At 40.3% G+C, this 13201-nt stretch overlaps 1 protein-coding gene across 4 annotated transcripts in view; it reads left to right on the top strand.

The window, feature by feature from the left end:
* Positions 1–13201, top strand: part of PCSK5 (proprotein convertase subtilisin/kexin type 5) — a 684033-nt gene that overhangs the window by 174589 nt on the left and 496243 nt on the right. The gene's annotated exons all lie outside the window — the stretch shown is intronic.

Below are 13201 nucleotides of genomic sequence, written 5' to 3'. Positions count from 1 at the left end.
AATCACAGGGAAATGGCATGGTCACCTTTTTAAAAAGGTGCATCCACCTTTTTTGTGCGTTTCACACAGCACAGCAGCTTGTTTAAATGAATAGGTTGCCTTGCCTGAGCTAAAGTGGGCTACACATCCCACACTAGTGTGAACAGAGCCTTACTGAGTCAGAGCCAGAGCTCTCCAGTAAGCATGGAGCATTAACTGTGCAGAGCAATAGGTCTGACTCTGATAAAATAGGAATTCAGTTGGGCTTTAGGCAGTTTCCTGTTGAACCACTCACTCTAATGTTAAGTGTTAATTTAGTGTATGCATACAATCTGTATGTTACGAAATATCTTCTGGATTTATTTTTATTTAGCATAGCAGTCCTAGGTCACTCAGTCTAAACAATTAATTTTTAAATGTATAAAACACCAGAGAGATGAATATGGATTTTACCTAAGCATTTTTATTTTATACTTGTCACTGGGTAAATATTATTTTGTAGTCGGTACTAAAGGCATGCGCATACATGTACATATAGCTCTTCAGTTTGGTATGTCGCTGTTAGATGTTCCAGCTGTTTTATACATTTATGACATAGTCTCACCACTAAAGTATTTGCAATATTTATAGTGGTAAAAGTGATTTCTCAATAATTGTAAATGGACTGTTACCATGCAGCCCCCAAGCAAAGCATAACAGCAGCAGACCATATATGTTGTTTTCTAAAGAGGATATATATTTATTTCTTAGCAACATTGTGCTTGCTGCCTGCCCCAGTGGAATGATTACAGAAAATGATTGATTGCCATGGGTAGCTAAAACATTTTAATTTTCAGCTTTTTTCACCTAAAGCCTAGTGTAGAACTACAATAGAACCACTATAGACCATTGCTATTGTGTATGATAATTTGAAAGTTTTTCCACTTTTTAATAAAAGTATCTTTTTTAGTGGTGGTTAGATAATGAATTTAAGAAATGTGCAGATACAACACGGTTGCCTCTGCTCGCAGACACTTTGGTATATGAAAGGTACTTACATTTTAATCCAATGTCTGCTCCAATAAGACAATTGTGGCAACCAGTGCAAAAATGTTATGTTGCTGTGGTGGTCAGGAGAATCTGCGTTGATACAGTGGTGGTCAGTTCCCTTGGTGTCAGTGGTGGTTATTGAAGTGCCCCTGGTGACAGTAGTGATCTTTGAAGTGCCACTGGTGACAGTGGTAGTCAGAAATGTTCCCTTGGTGACAGTGATTACTAGCTTGCTGGCCACTCAGCACACGGTCTGTTTTGTGACACTTCTTGAAAGGGGTATACGGTTCTTTCGTTTATAACACATTTCCTAACAATAATAAATACAAAAGGGCTGATTTATTAAAACTGGTGAACTTAAAAAAAGCCCAAAATAATTTGTCCATTTCTTAAGATGTTGACAACAGTGCCACTTTTTACATATTTTATTTTCTCCATTTTTTATAAATATGTAAAGTATGCAACAAGCAAGAACAGAGTAAACTCAGAACTCTTGCACAAAACTTTTACTCATTAGAGGGTGTCCAGAAAGGGGTAATTGAGCAGTTTAATGCACTATTACTATTACTATACTTACACTATTACTATAGACAATTCAAAGGACATAGATATAGACAGTAAGGATACAAAGTATCAGCTTCTCTGTACAAACTCTGCACAGTCTGCAAACAGAGTACTTATGCACTACTGAAAAAGCTTCACCTTTCTGGTAATCGGTCATACATTATTATCCATTTAAAGGGGGGGGGGCAGGAAGTATGTGGCCATTCAGCATGTGTAGATCTTACAATATTTGATCTGCTTCCAGTGATATGCAGTGGAGTAGGCAATTCAAACCTGACAGGTGACCACCCCATAGGTGGACTTTGTCAGGGCAGGGAGGAGGTAAAGGGTTTCCAAACTTGCAAACAAAAGTTTACTATATTGCAGCTTACCAATCCTACCTGATGGGATATTGTACTCTGACAGCAGCATTGATCGCTGGCTGCATCTGGGTTGTTTGATAAAATGTGGTATAACCCCATGGTACAGGACACAGGAATTGCTTCATAGACCATGGGGTTATGCCACTACCTTCAGGTGACTGGCAAACGCTTTGCTTGGTCTGCCCCTAGTGTCTCTATAGTCACGTGTCTGGTGCAGCAAGTGTAGTTAGCCACAGGGTGCTATAAAGGTCTAAAGCCATGGTCCATTTTAAGTTGCAATAATTTTTATTGTTTTTTTCACAAGTACAGGTACAAGCAGTGAAACAAAAATACAAAGAGTAATAGCTTCTGTTTAACTGAATAACAACAAGTAACATAAGTTAATTTTATTGGAGAGGGAGGGGTTAATGTATGCCTGGTGCTTACTAACGTGTGGGGGGGGAGGTGACTGAGTGACATAAGGACAGATCGCATGTTCAGCTATGCTGAACACTGCAATCTGTCACTCCTTGTCACTGAGGAGATCCGCCCGCTTGTGTAAACAGATTCCCCAAAGTAGATTCCCCCACGATCGGGGAAGAGCAGCGGCGATCACCGCTGCTCCTCCCCTGGCCTGACTCCCGCTGTGACTGAAAACAGCGGGAGCGAGCCTCCGGCGGCGCGCGCGCCGCCCACAAGGGGCGGAGTCCATCGACGTAGGTCTACGTCGCTGGACGATATCGAGCCACATTGCTGCAGTAGCAGCAATGTAAGCAGTGTTAAAGTGGTTAAGTAATGTAGTGGCATTATATGTGGTGGGAGTATGCTTGTTCAACACTAGTTCTATAGCGTTCTATTTGACCAGGTTATCAAAGTGTTGCGTTCTTCGTTTTTTTTGTTGGGAGACGATCCCTCCAGAGGGTGAAACACCTCAGGGCAGTAGTGTCATTTAGATAAAAGGAGGATTTCAGTTCCTCTTCAATAGTGTGGGTGTGGTTGGGGTCTACTAGCAGGGACGTATACAGTCTCCATAGCAGTCAGTATGTAGGCGAGGGTCGTGTGTTAATCATAAGGGAGATAGGGGCATGGTCTGACCATGTAATCGTATTTATGGAGGTAGACGTGGCATATAGCAGGGAGTTTTTGTCTAGAATGAACAAATCTATCCTGGTATATAATTGGTGTGAGGAGGAATAATATGTATAATCTCTCTCTGCTGCATTTAAGAATCTCCACACATCAAACAGATCTCTTCTGTAGAGAAAGGATTGTAGACAAGCTGAAGTCCTCATGCGAGAGGAGGAGGTGTCTAGACGAGGGTCGTGATAGTTAAAATCCCCACCCACAATGAGTAGGCCTTTGCGACGTGTCTACTTTTTTAAATAGGCGTTTTAGAAATTAGATCAGTTTGGTGTTGGGGCATACAGGTTCACCAGAGTACAAGGCATGTTGTTCAAAGTGCAGATTAGAATGGTAAATCTACCCCTATCGTCAATTATGGAAGAATGAAGTTAAAAAGATATTGAATCCTTTATCGCATTGCAAATTGGCGGGCTGGAGATGAGGGTTGCCCTGTATGTGGACTACATCCTACTGTTTCTCAATGATGCTGGCCCCTCCAGATGTTGAACTCTTTTTCAACTGTCACCGGTCTCAAGGTTGATTGGACCAAATCATTGCTTTTTCCAATAGACCCGGAGGCTCGCACCATGACCGCCCCGGACCTCCAATTACAATGGGTTAAGGACTTCATATACTTGGGTGTGGGGCTCTCTTAGCAGGTCTCTTATTTTCCTTCCCCTAAATCTGGCCCCGGTCCTAGGAGATGTGCAGCTGAAGCTGAAGGCATGGGAATATTTACCGCTATCCCTTCTGAAGTGCATCAATCTATTGAAAATTAAAATTCTACCAAAACTCACATACCTGTTTAGGCACTCCCCTTAATGGATCCCTAGGTCCTTCTTTGCAGGCCTTAACCAACTTTTTTCCTTCTTTCTGTGGGGCCTGAATAATCCTAGATTTAAAATGTCCACCCTTATGTGTCCATGCTCTCAGGGTTGATTAGCTTTTCCAGACTGTTATAAATGTTTTTTGGTCACTCAACTGGTCTCGGCTGCGTGGTAGAGAGACTGCAGTTACAGTGTGTGAGAAATGATTGGAGGAAAGGAACACATCCCTTTCACACAGCAGAAAAACTCTTTTGTGAAAAGACGAGCTGCATGCTGAAATGTTATCTTATGTGTCGGGAAAACTTGTCAGAAGTGACTAATGCTGATAACAGAGGAACAAAGCACCAGAGAGAAATGACACTTAGAGGTTTTCTAGAGAGATAAGTAAACACTACATATATATGTGCTTTGCTCACATTTCATGACTGAGGTTTACAACCACTTTAAGGCTGTGCCTATATCCTCCCTGGATTGTTTTCCCTAACCTTTTATTGTCCATAGGCCAAGGCATGACACCTTGACACCCTCCTTCAGCACGACTTTCAAGTCTATCTCTGATCAGTATTACAAAATAAAATAAATTCTTGCAAGCGCTATTTGATTGTCTCCTTTGAGACTATTTTTCTTTTCCTTATGTGGGTTTTCCTTTAGGGTAGCCAAGGGGTAGCCTATTGCTCTCAGTTCCCTGATTCCCAATCCCCTCTACTTGAGGAGCTTATTTCCTCAACCTGGCGCCCCTGCTACTTTGTCTTGCCAAGGCATGTCCTCCCTGGCTTCAGATCTTGGACTTTGTCTTGAGCACCTATGCATCCTTCCCTATCTATTCCAAAAATGCAGGCCCCTAATTCGCCTACCTTGGCTAGGGCACCCATCCTACTTTCCCTTTCTTAGATCTTGACCTAGGTGCAAACATTTAACCCATAGTTTATGAAGTGATTCCTGTGTTCTGTACTGTACTCCAAGATATGGAATTTACAGGTATGCCAAATTCCCTCTCTTTTCTCTTTCACTTTTCTTAACATGGAATTTCTCCATGTTCACTAAGCTCAAAGTGCAACTTCCCTTGCAAATTGAACAGCCTGTTTGACTTTAGTAAATAAACCCCAGTGACTTTGAAAGTTTGAACCCAATAGATCAGCAAAGCACTGTGTGGATATACAGTATATGTTGCCTTTTTTATGTAAAAAAGTCAGAATTTCTATAACCTGCTGTTTCTTCTTTGGAAAGTATCTCCATTTCATTATTCAATGTATATGCTTACTATCATTGGTAAAGTACAAGTTTCTAGCAACAGTAAGATTTTACAAGTGAAAAGGGAAGCAAAAGGAAACAATTTCAAGCACCATCCTAGCTCAGACACGCTTACAGTTCAGTGACTCTAGGATCAATTGCTCCTGTGAGATTCAAAATTAAGTTATGCAGCTGTTGGATACAGTAAATGTGTCAGCTATTTTTTTAAGCACCGCACAAAAAAAGTTGCCTTGTAATTGAGAATACTGCTGGAACACGGGGGAGAATTATTTCATTTGAGCAGGAATGCATATGGGAATAGTATGTGGAAGTGAAAATTGTGAGAAATTATGGAACAGTTTTGGCTTGAATTGCAAATTAACTATATCAGATTATGGTTGTAAAATATTGTGCAACTAATGTGCATATTTTGGATACTAACTTGCACTATGACTGTTATCTGGCTCAGTTTCCTGTCAAAAATGTTGTATGTAATTTTTAAATTTATGTGCATTCTTTGTTTCACAAGAGTTGCAAATAATACATTTCCATCACAAGCATTTATAGTGTTGTAGGCAAAAAAAGATCTTTAAGAATACAACACTAAAGTAATTTGGGATAATAGTAGTAGTAAGACATCAATTTCTATATAATACTTGGTTAAACTGAGGCAGTATTCCAAAGCTAGAAATAGCATAGGCAAAATCTAGGGACAAATTATTTCCTAGCATATTTTCGGAAAACCTCACAAGCCTTCAAGACATACTGTAAATATTCACTATATGTACTTTTATGACATAGATGGCAGCCTCTTGTTACTAAAGTTTTTGTTAATTTGGCAAATTTTTTTAATCCATTTAAGTTATGACTGCCTTCCACATGATTTGTCAGAAGACCAAAGACTTAATCCACAAAGCTAACACTGGGATAAGTATCTTTGTTTAAATACAAATATGGTTATTTGTAGTTGAGTCAAATGACATTAAAAACTACAACTACATGGTTAAGAATTGAGTGCCCCAGATTGGTGTTACAGCCTAGCAAATTGAGCCTAATGCATAGTATTAGTAGAGTACATTTGAACATTTGAAGAACATTTAAAGAAAATCCAGCATTTTTTATGTGCATGATGAAAGCCATTGATACAACGTTTCCAAAGTCCAAAGGTGCTGTCAATGATTAAACTACAAATATTCCTACAAATAAACTCATCTGATAAATGTCACTCTTACTAGCTTTACACTTAAGCCTATCCCAGGGTATTTATTTTTGTGTAGGTGTAATTTCTGTAAAAAAAAAATAGTTAACAACACACAGGACTAATATTCCAGTTTTGAATGGTTGTTGGCAAGCTGAATAATACACTGAGTTGTTTTATCTCTCTGCAACTCCAGTGGTGAAATCCCTACCTGCATCCAATGGTTGTGTTCCTTTTCAGTGATCATAACACAGCCAAGTGATGGGGTCATGAATCCATTATGGATTGTCCTCAATTAAAAGTAAATAAATGGGGCATCCAACTGCAAGATATCATTGTTTTGGCCTTTTACAAGTGGGCTTGAACACACAATGCTGAAGGATAAATCTTGCTTCTAGAGTCTTCATGGTCTGGCCTTTTGGAAGTGGGCAAGAATGCAAAATGCTGAAGGATAAATCTTGCTTCTGGAATCTTTATTGTCTGGTTCATATGAATGTGCTACAAGTAACACACATGTGCGTCAGTGCCCTGGGGTGCCTTTCATTTTGAACAGAACCTCAGTACAATAATGCAATGCATCTGCACTGAAGCACCTCCACTGCCATGTGTTGCATTCCCGAACCATAACATTGTAAACCCAGCTTTAGAGATACCATGAGCTGTTCAGTGATGTGACATGTGGTCACCCAGAACTGAAAAGTATTTTTTTTTTCTGGGGGAAGTTGATTTAAAATTATTCAGTTGATACAGTGCTGTCATACAGGGCAATTTTAGAAGAAAACATGTTATAGTTTACAAAAGACTTGGGACTGGGGCGGAGGTTCACCTTTCAGCAGGACAACGACCCTAAACATACAGCCAGAGCTGCAATGAAATGGTTTAGATCAAAGCATATGTATGTGTTTGAATGGCCCAGTCAAAGTCCAGACCCAAATCCAATTGAGAATCTGTGGCAAGACCTGAAAGTTGCTGTTCATAGACGCTCTCCGTGCAATCTGACCAAGTTTGAGCTATTTTGGAAGAAGAATGGGCAAATATTTCACTCTCTAGATGCAAAGCTGGTAGAGACATAAGACTTGCAGCTGTAGTTGCAACGGAAGGTGGTTCTACAAAGTATTGGCTCAGGGGGGTTGAATACAAATGCATGCCACACTTTTCAGATATTTATTTGTAAAAAATGTTGAAAACTATTTATCATTTTCCTTCCACTTCACAGTTATGTGCCACTTTGTATTGCTCTATCGCATAAAATCCCAATAAAATACATTTACATTTTTGGTTGTAACATGAGAAAATGTGGACAATTTCAAGGGGTATGAATACTTTTTCGAAGCACTGTAAATATATTCCTATTGCACACCATACCAGTACTATCTTATGGGTCTGTAACAGCCAACGACTGGCATTCTGGTGTGCTGGTGATATAATTCTATTGAATATTGTTAATGCATATGCACCCACAAATGTAAACCCATCTTACTCTCTAACCATGTAATCATTGCTCAGTTCAGGTGAAAGTATTGCACTGAACACTTCCTTCTCCATTTCTTATGCAGCCTTTTGTCTACACTAAGAAGAGCTGGATAAAGACCTAACAAAGTTGTATGCCTTGTACACATGCTATGTTTTTTTTTGTTTAAGGGAAGGTCTCTGTACTAACTGTGCAATGTTAGTGCAGCGATCCCCCCACTGTGCATGTGTGTTCTGACAGGGGGATCACCCCACCAGAACACACCGGTCTTCTGTCTTATATTATCTCAGCCAATGGCTAATAGCGCTGATCAGATGCCGGTGTCCAGCATGCATGTTCTGCAGAAGCCAATGGTGACAGGATCTTCTGTTGGATAAGGACCTGTACAGGCTGAATGTAGGCCGGTTTCTACTGTACCAGCTGATTTCATAAAATATTTGGCAGGGCGGTTTAAGCATATTTAAAGATTTTGCCCCCCCTTCCCAAGCCAACTTCCATATATGTGTTTCTGTTCTCATATAGTATAAGAAATCCCATTTTAGGCTGCAATTTTACTAAGTTATACTTTCTAAAAGCAGAGAACCTGGAAAATAAAGATTAGAATCACACCTTTGCATGTTGCAGAATATTTGCGGTAATGTTTATAAGCTACATATTTCAGTTAGATACACATACAACTTGGTTTGTTGAAAGACACAGCATAAGCTACACATTCCCCATTAGGAAATAAAGAGACCATGTTGTGTTTAAGTGAAGAAATGTCATCAGCACACCAAGGACTTGTCACTTGCCTGACGAAGGGGCCCTGCGTGCCTCCGAAATGTTGCTGTTTATTATGTGACCACGTAATAAAGTTTTGGACCCTTTTGAGGAATCCTTGGTGTGCTGATAACATTTTTTTAGTTTGAGTATCCATGGTTTCCAACCTATGGTCATTACAGCACCCAGCATCAATGAACAGCCGGTTATCTTGAATGTGTGCGTAGGGAATATAGCGCTTGTGTTTTTTACTAAATGACATATGCTTACAAAACAGCTGAAACCAAACTGTGTACATTTGTATTCTTTTTTTTACAATATCAATTTTGTTTTTGTTTTTTTAGTATTTTATTTGATTTATTTTTGTCTGCATTTTATAGTTGAGATTTATTGCTGTAACAAGAGAGCTGATATGCCCTTTATGTGACAGTGTAAAGACAAAGGCAGATGATATTTGACCCCTGATGCTTCCAGCCCATGTAGATCACAGACTGAATATCCCTTATCTGCTGCATTTCTGATCCGACCACTGCACTCTGGATTTGACGGCTCTGACCCAGAATTGCTGAAATCTAAACATTTTCAAGTCCAGAATAAACATTGGAGTTTGGTGAAAAGCAGTTGACCAATTTCCTGCTGTCTCCATTCTAAAGTGTATATGACACAAAAAAATTGGCCCTGCAGAATTCCACTGAGACCACAGCGCTCCACAAAGCAGCCTCTGAATGGTTAGGTGAAAAAAAATGTTAACTAAATAGTTATGTTTGATGCTAAAGTAGCAGTATACTACTTAATAATCTTAAAAAGGAAATGTAATACCACAAATCAATATACGGTTAGAACGCAAATGAAATCTGTTGAGTGGGTAGCCAACACTATACAAATAAATACTACACTGACAGGTGGGTGCTGCAGCCTGCAAATGAGCAGGGGATACTCTATCTAGGATGCATGCAAGAGGAGAGCGAAAACAGGTGAGAGGTCCACCATAGTGTAGTAACACTTAAATAAAAAATTGTAAGTTGCACTCACAAAAGCAAGTAGGAAGCAGGCAAAAATGACAAAATTCACAGCACCAGGCCTTAGTGTCTGACTGGGAAAGGCTGACAGGTGACAGCCAAAGGGACTAATCCGTCCAATGAGGAAGTGGCCGCGATGACAGAGAATGTTCTCTTGCACCTGTTGCCGACGTCACTCAAGGAGCATGCACAGTCAATGAACACGTTTCAACCTTTGCTGTCTTATAAAGTGTATAGAAACAGTATATCTGGATATCTGTAACCACTATAAAACCTTGGGAACCATACACAGACTCAATGCTGGATCCTGCGTAGGTGCTCACTTGGCAGTGGGTGCAACGCATTAACCCAGTCCCTGAAAACTCCTTTGGGGGTATGTCCACTACAAAACGGTAAGCATGAACTTTATATACAGACAGTCGGATGGGTGTTCTCTCATTCTGGGTGGATGTCATATGATGTCCTCCCAGTTGTGCACCTTGTGTAGGATCTGTAACGTGATCTCCGACCACTGTGTCCACTGGACACAGTGGAACTGAGTGATTGGTCCTGGGCCGCTGTGTTCGGTCCAGGTACCATGTTATCACTGTGACCAATTACAGAGATCACATGCTCACCAAGTAAATGGCTGTTATGAATGGCAGTCATTCACGGTTCATTATTTACTATTGTTATGCTCTGATTAGTCACAGTGATCACATGGTGTACAGGGCCAATCAAAGCCATTTATGACAGTTAAAATGATTGCTGTTGCAGTGATCATCACTGTACCAAGTAATTACAGTATAGAAAAAATCCTGATGAACCTTCCCAAAGTAGTACAGTGCCACTGTGGTAAAACTGCACTACTCTGATGACTGTGTATAAAAAACGCAGCTAACCACTCTGTGTGTGGCTACATGCTAACATCAGCAGCTGCTGTCAGCTCACTATTAGTTTAAACGGGCTGAGCGGCCACTGCTGATCGCAGTTATTCCAGCAGCAAGAATGCACAGATTCTTGCTGCAGGAATCCGGAGGCCACACATACCTGGCTGTGTGAATAGGGCTTTACAGTGTCACTGATCACTGCCACACCAGTTACAGTGTCCCTGATCACTGCCTCACCAGTTACACTGTCTTTGCTCACCACCACTGCAGTCAGGGTCCCAGATCACTGCCACAGCAGTCTCAGTGTCACCATAAGGACTTGTTCACATGTGCGATGTTCTTTGAAGAGAAACACATATTCAGAGAGCATTTGACAGGCAGTGGTAGAAATTATATTGCCTCCTCACCACCTGCTTTAAACCCTTGGACCCAACACAAGCAGCCTTTTTCACATGAATGGTTCACAATCAATGGGAGTACAGGAGGTATAATTCCTGCCACAGCTGCGAGGTAAAGCATCGCAGCCACAAAATGTACTAACCTTGGCTTTTTTATTGACAAGGTTTCTGCCTGCTGCCTGGACCAATCCTTTGCCTGTTTGCTGACCATGTCCCTGCAGCCATATATCAGTAGTCTAGGCTTGCTTGACTTATAGGAACTGGGACTGCCATAGGTGACGCTATACTAAGGCAAGCCATAGATGATGCAAAATTCTTGGTTGTAGGAAACAAAATCACCCGATTTCCGCCATGAACACAGTCAGAGTTGATGGGGTAATCTCTCCTGCAGCGCTATTGTGTTCTGCCAGTGGGGAGCTTTCCTTGCTGGCAGAACACAATGATCATTGCTATAGCAACTGGCAGTGATCACATGCAAAAGATCCAATGAATCAAATTCAGTACAACCAGCCTGACCATAGATGGATCAAATCTCGGCCGGACCCTGCTGAACCAGCAGAGATTCAATCTATCTGTGGTCTCTTAAGCTATTTTCAATGACTACTTATACAGTATGTTGGTTTTAAAACAATTGGTTGGTTTGTGTCCAGTACATAATCAGTCAAGACAATGAAAAAGTCTAACACATATGGTATTGCCATACTCAGGACGAGTACCAGAATGTGTTTTGGGGAGTAAATCTAAGTATGCCCATGATGCTTGTGAAAAATAAAGTTACATACTGTAGTTAGTCAGGTTGAAAAAAGACACAAGTCCATCTTGCTCAACCAATAAAAAACAAAAAAGAAACCATACAATCCCATATACACAATCCTATACCCACAGTTGATCCAGAGGAAGGCGAAAAACCCCAGCAAAGCAAGATCCAATTTGCTACAGCAGGGGAAAGAATTCTTTCCTGATCCCCTGAGAGGCAATCGGATATTCCCTGGATCAACTTTACCTATAAATATTAGTATCCAGTTATATTGTGTACACCTAGGAAAGAATCCAGGCCCTTTTTAAAGCAATCTACCAAGCTGGCCAGAACCACCTCTGGAGGGAGTCAATTCCACATTTTCACAGCTCTTACTGTGTAAAAACATTTCTGTATCCTGAGTTAAAATCTCTATTCCTCTAGATGTAAAGAGTGCCCCCTTGTCCTCTGGGATGACCTTAAGTGAATAACTCATCACTATATGGACCCCTGATGTATTTTTTATATGTTTACCATATCCCTCTTAAGCTCCTCTTCTCAAGAGAGAACAAATTTAGTGCCTCTAATCTTGGTGCCCAAAACTGAACTGCATATTCCAGATGAGGTCTTACTAATGATTAATACAGGGACAAAATAAAATCTCTCTCTCTGGAGTCCATACCTCTCCTAAGGACTTTGCTTGCTTTGGAAACCACAGCTTGGCATTGCATGCTATTAATAAGATTATGATCTACCAGAACACTCAGATCCTTCTCCAGTATGGATTCCCCCAGTTGTACTCCCCCTAGAATGTATGATGCATGCATATTTTTAGCCCCCAGTGCATAACTTTACATTTATCAACATTAAACCTCATTTGCCACATAGTTGCACAATGAAACAGTGCATTGAGGTTGGCTTGTAAGTTGGAGACATCCTGTAAGGATGTTATTCCACTGCAAAGCTTGGTGTCATCTGCAAAGACTGAAATGGTACTTTTAATCCCAGACCCTATATAATTTAAATATCCTATTACATTTACAACTTTGGGTAAAAAAATACATTTTCATTTTCTTTCAGCATTTTTCAAAAACTTGTGGCAATAAAATGAAGCCTTCAAAAGACTCACTATGCCTCTTAAAAATACCTCGGGGTGCTTAATCTCCAAAATGTTCTCATTTTGTGGGTGTTTTTGGGGCTCCAGGGCCTCAAAAAATGTGATATGTAGTCAGAAAAATTAAATGCATAATTTGCATCCCTAGAACATTACAGAAAAAGTACCCCTGTGCACCAATTTGAACAGTGTTCCACACTACAATAGAAAATTGCAAATGATAGATTCAGTGCTGCAATCTTAAACAACATGTGATAACACAGTATGATACATATCACTAAAAATAAAAACTGTGAAAAAGTGGCTCCAAATTAGCATCCCCTTGTGAATATGAAAGTTCATAAATCTTCAAATTCACATTTTACATATATCTTCCGTGAAGTTCCAACCATCTTGTGAAACACACTCAACCACCATTAGCAGCTTACCTTATACTTTGGATCTACCAAATATTTGGTCAGACTGCGCTTGCCCCTTTAAGGGGAAAACCTTGATGTACCAGGCAGTTAGGATCCGATTGCTTAGCCATCAAGCTATATACATGA

The sequence above is a fragment of the Pelophylax lessonae genome, assembly GCF_965119305.1.
Source record: "Pelophylax lessonae genome assembly, chromosome: 1".
In the NCBI taxonomy this organism is placed as follows: Eukaryota; Metazoa; Chordata; class Amphibia; order Anura; family Ranidae; genus Pelophylax; species Pelophylax lessonae.
Note: the sequence above shows the minus strand (reverse complement) of the source record. Positions and strands in the feature narration are given on the sequence as shown.